Below are 6,195 nucleotides of genomic sequence, written 5' to 3' on the forward strand. Positions count from 1 at the left end.
ATCCCATTTACGCTAAAACGTTATGTTAGAAATAACGTTTGTAAATAACATGCCGTAAACGGCCGCTATTTTATGTTGTACGTAGGTACCTCTTATTTGCGCTCTACGTTGTATTTGTTTCATGTTTCATAACCTAAAAGAACTCTTTTAGTTGTATGTGTTTTTGTCTATTGAGTCGGGTATTTATAATAATTCTGCATTATTATTATTAAATATGTCGGTGAAATACATTCTCAAAGTTCGTCCCTAAAAACAGTTTTTTCTAAATATCTGGGGTTATAATCAATATTTTGGAATAAAACAACATGCAAAATTACTTAAAAAGAAACAGATGTTTCATTAGTGATTTCGTTTTTGGGGGCTACCCTTATTATTTATTTCAAAAAACTATATTTTTCAAACATTTTTTATATATAGAAAATTTATATTTATTTGATAAAAATAATTAAAAATATAACTTATGTAAACAAATTGGTAAAATTAAGTTCTCTTTTTAGGGGGCGAACAACCCCCTAATGAGCGAAAAATGTATATTCGATTAGAATTAACATTACAAAATAAAAAGTTTTTACTTTTTCTCTAATCATACGAATAATTTGTTCTATTAGCTTCAAACGGATTTAAACGGATGCAAACTACCCCTCATATGTGACATCTCGGGTTCTAATTAATATTTTGGAATGAAACGAATTGGAAATTACTTCTTGTAAAAAAACAGATATTTCACAAATAATTTTTCTATTGGTCTATAACGGATTTAAACTGATGCAAACTATCCCTGATGTTCATCCCTCAAAAACGGATTCGGTACTTTCCATTTTGTTTCATTCCAAAATATTTATTAGAACCCGAGATACCATGGATATATCTACTGTTTTTGGGGGTGAACATCAGGGGTAGTTTGCATCTGTTTAAATTCGTTTTAGACCAAGAGAAAAAATTATTCGTATGATTAGAGAAAAAGTAAAGACATTTTTCGCACACTAGGGGATTACTAGGGGGTTGTTCGCCCCCTAAAATGAGAAATTATTTTTGTCAATTTGTTTACATAAATCATATTTTTAATTTTTAGAATCAATATGAACTTTTTATACAGAGTGTACCATTGAAAATTTTGCACCCGGCTTATTTTGAACTACGTTCCAAAATATTAAAATTGCCGCGACACGTCCATTTTGTTTTCGAGGGGGACACACTTTAGCGTTAAATACAGACTCGCCAGAACAATCACCTTCGTGGGGGTGCATTCAATTATAGAATCTTAAATGGCATTCTAGGGCGACAGACACCTCATTCAAAAGTGTTTTTAATTCTGGTTGTCATAATGTATTTTTTTTCAATTTTAGTTCATCTGTTGTTGAAAAAAAATTACTTATGCTTAGAAATAAACGACAATTTTGTATTAATCATTTAATTAATTGTTCAAAATGCCAAAGGGAAAACTATAAAAAGTTTCAATTTATTTTCACTGTAAAAATTGTTTACAAATAAAAAGTATTTTGAATAATGAAAAAGAATTGGTCATAATCATTTAATTAATTGTTCAAAATGTCCGCCCCCCAATTCCATGCAATAATAAAAACGTTGTTCAACATTTCGACGAACATTGTTAAGAATTTCGGGGGTAATTAGGTGGCATTCTTCAATGATACGCCGCCTGAGTTGTTCTAGAGACTGCGGCTGAGTGGCATAAATTTTAGACTTTAAATGTCCCCATAAAAAGAAATCGAGTGGTATCAGATCAGGTGATCTGGGTGGCCACTCGATAGGTCCGCGGCGACCTATCCATTGATTTGGAAAATTTTCATTTAAAAACTGTCGAACTGCAACTGTAAAATGTGGAGGTGCGCCATCTTGTTGCAACCAAACATTGTCTTCTAAAATGTTGTCATCATTTTCCATAGTTTCAACAATCATTGGATAAATGTAGTTATTCAAAAGTTCAAGGTACATATCCCCATTAAGATTTCCTGGCAGAAAATATGGCCCAATAATCTTATTTCCGAGAATTCCTGCCCACACATTAAATTTTTCCGGATGTTGAGTGTGTACCTCTCTAAATAATGTCGGATTGGTGTCACTCCAATAACGGCAGTTATAACGATTAACCAAGCCATTCAAATAAAAAGTGCATTCGTCGAAAAAACAGATTGAATATAAAAAAATTTTGATCGTTTGCCAATCGGTAAGTCATCTCTTCCGCAAATTGCAAACGACGGTCAGGATCGTCTTCATTTAGGGCTTGAACTAATTGTAGTTTATAAGGGTGGTATTTATAAGCTTTTAAAATGCGTTGACAACGTTTACTAGAAACTCCCGAAATTTCAGATAGCTTACGAATGCTCAAATTATGATCCGCTTCCACATGACCAAGAACGGCAATTTCGGTAGCCTCATTTCTAGCAGGGTTTCGAAATTGTCGTTTTTTATTTCCACTGATCCTGTTTCACAGAACTTTTGAACCAAACTAGCGACGTAAACATCGGAGGTGTGTGTATTTGGGTGGCGCTGATTAAAAATTCTTGCCGTAAGGCGTGCATTATCAGTGTTTTTAAAATAGAGAAAAATTATTTCAACCCTTTCGTCTTTCGAATAAGTCATTTTTAGAATTAATAATTACTAAACACACTTCTGCTAAACTTCTGATACGCAAAAATTATAATGATATAATTACTTTTGTAAAGGAACAAACAAAAATTTGTAGTAGAACTAATGTTGTCAACAAATCAACTATTCATAGCAATAAAAATATTCATACTGTTAATACTTCTTATAACAAATCAAAAATAACTCATTCATTTGTACATTGCCCAAAGTTTCTAGAACTATCACCTGAAGATCGTTATAAAATCGTTCGCAATAATAATTTATGCTTGAACTGTTCTATCACCTGAAGATCGTTATAAAATCGTTCGCAATAATAATTTATGCTTGAACTGTTTATCGTCACATAAAGTTGTTAATAGTAAAAGTAACTATTCTTGCAGAATTTGCCGTCAAAGGCATCATAGTTTACTACATTTCAAATCACACTTACAAGGTACATCTACTACTGTTTTAGAAAAATCTCACTATAGACCTACTTTGACAAGTTCTCCTGGTAGTGCAATTGCTGTACCTTCTACCTCTTCTGTTGACAGCTCTGTTGAAAATGTGGTGTCTGGTAATTATCCAAGCACTCCATTGGTGAATTGTTGTTATGTCAATAATTATAACACTTTCCCTAATAATAGTACTGTATTGTTGTCTACTGCAAAAGTGGGCGTTCTCGATAGTTTTGTTAATCTGCATGAAGCCCGTTTTCTACTGGATAGTGGCAGTCAAGCCAATTTTCTTTCATTAGAATTTAGTCGTCGGTTGAAACTTCATCTTTCTCCATGTCATTCAGATGTCTATGGATTTGGCTCTACTAGTAATTCAGTACATGGATGTGCAAATATTATAATTATTTCTCAATTTGACACCACTGCCAAATATTCCTTAGATGTATTGGTCGTGGATAAGATCACTAATCAGCTACCCCCTACTCACATCAATATAAATGCTTTACCGCATTTAAAATCATTATTACTTGCTGATAATGGCTTTTATTTTCCACAAAAAATTGATGGTATTCTTGGAGCAAATTTATTTGCAACTTTACTTGGTAATAATCGAGTTGTAGGACCCCCAAATACTCCAGTCGCTGTGGAAACAAAGTTAGGCTATGTAGTCATGGGCTCCGCTCCAGTACTGTCTTCCCCTGTTTCCACTCATAGTTTTTGTATTACTCTAGAACCTACCCTGGAACACTTAGTGCAGCGATTTTGGGAAGTTGAAGATATTCCATCCTCAACTGCAATAGATCATGATGCTTTAGAATGTGAAAAAACGTTCCAATCCACTTATAGTCGAGATACCTCTGGGAGGTACACTGTCGCATTGCCTTTTAAATTAGATAGTTCCCTTTTAGGAGATTCTTATNATCCAAGCACTCCATTGGTGAATTGTTGTTATGTCAATAATTATAACACTTTCCCTAATAATAGTACTGTATTGTTGTCTACTGCAAAAGTGGGCGTTCTCGATAGTTTTGTTAATCTGCATGAAGCCCGTTTTCTACTGGATAGTGGCAGTCAAGCCAATTTTCTTTCATTAGAATTTAGTCGTCGGTTGAAACTTCATCTTTCTCCATGCCATTCAGATGTCTATGGATTTGGCTCTACCAGTAATTCAGTACATGGATGTGCAAATATTATAATTATTATTTCTCAATTTGACACCACTGCCAAATATTCTTTAGATGTATTGGTCGTGGATAAGATCCCAAATCAGCTACCCCCCTCACATCCATCTAAATGCTTTACCACATTTAAAATCATTATTACTTGCTGATAATGGCTTTTATTTTCCACAAAAAATTGATGGTATTCTTGGAGCAAATTTATTTGCAACTTTACTTGGTAGTAATCGAGTTGTAGGACCCCCAAATACACCAGTCGCTGTGGAAACAAAGTTACGCTATGTAGTCATGGGCTCCGCTCCAGTATTGTCTTCCCCTGTTTCCACTCACAGTTTTTGTATTACTCTAGAACCTACCCTCGAACACTTAATGCAGCGATTTTGGGAAGTTGAAGATATTCCATCCTCAACTGCAATAGATCACGATGCTTTAGAATGTGAAAAAATGTTCCAATCCACTTATAGTCGAGATACCTCTGGGAGGTACACCGTCGCATTGCCTTTTAAATTAGATAGTTCCCTTTTAGGAGATTCTTATTCCGTAGCTCTTCGACGGTTTTTGTGCTTAGAAAAACGATTGCATAGTAATTATTTTTTAGGAGATAAGTACGTAGAAATAATTAGAGATTATTTAGTTCAAGGTCACATATCCAAAATAGTAGAAAATAATTGTTCTATAAAACAATATTTCATTCCTCATCATGCAATTTTTAAAGTTGATTCAAATACCACTCCAATTCGTATTGTTTTCGATGGTTCTTGTAAGACTGACACTCTTTACTCTTTAAATGATTTATTATTCAAACGCCCAAAATTATAGTCAGATGTCTGCACAATGTTCTTAAATTTTAGGTTGTTACTAGTAGCTCTTACAGCAGATATTCGGCAAATGTATCGCCAAATAAATTTATTTGAAGATGATCGAAGATTTCACCGAATACTTTGGAGATTCTTTCCCGATGATCCGATAGAAACGTATCAACTAAATACTGTCACGTTTGGAGTAAAATCTTCTCCATTTTTAGCTATTCGAACTGTTCGTCAGTTAGCAGATGATGAGAATAGTTCATTGCCTTTAGCTTCAGAAACTGTCAAAAGAGACATGTATGTAGATGATCTCGTAACTAGTGTTTCGTCACATAGATCCGCTCTTGATCTCTATCATCAATTAGTTGAACTATTTCGTAGAGGAGGTTTTCAGTTAGTCAAATGGGCTACCAATTCCCAAAAATTAGTAGAAGAGATACCAGATGAAAACCGAGCCACGAAAGTGGTACAATTTGAAACCGATTTTCTTAAAATATTGGGTTTGCAATGGCATCCAAGCTCAGATTGTTTATCGTTTTCATTTGATTTTATCGATAAACCTTGTAGTAATATTTTATCGACTGTTGCTCGTTGTTACGATCCTTTACGATTCTTAGCCCCTGTCACATTATTAGCCAAACTTTTGATCAAGGATTGCTGGATCCAAAAATTAGATTGGGATGAAGCCTGTCCTCCTGATATTGTCCAACATTGGGATAAATTTAGGGAAGGATTATCCCTCCTTTCAGATTTTAAATTACCTCGTCATATTGGAACTTTTGATAACCAACCAGTAAATCTGGTAGGTTTTGCTGATGCTTGTCTAACCTCATACGGAGCTGTCGTATATATTCGTCAGGCAGACTCCTGCGGAAAAAACGCAAGTACATCTTCTTTGTGCAAAATCTAAAGTTTCTCCTATGAAAGTTGTTTCCATTCCTCGTTTAGAGCTTTGTGCAGCACATATTCTTTGCCAAGCTTCTTCATTTTATAGTAGATTGTTATCAGTCTCGCTTAAATATTACTCGTATTTATGCACTGTCTGATTCTACGGTTACTCTTAATTGGATCGCTACTAATCCTTCTAAATTACAAACTTTTGTCTCAAATCGAGTATCTCAAATCCAGTCATTGACAGATTCTAATTCATGGTTTCATGTACAAGGT

This window comes from Anoplophora glabripennis, unplaced genomic scaffold (genome assembly GCF_000390285.2).
Source record: "Anoplophora glabripennis isolate ALB-LARVAE unplaced genomic scaffold, Agla_2.0 scaffold1073, whole genome shotgun sequence".
NCBI classification, from domain to species: Eukaryota; Metazoa; Arthropoda; class Insecta; order Coleoptera; family Cerambycidae; genus Anoplophora; species Anoplophora glabripennis.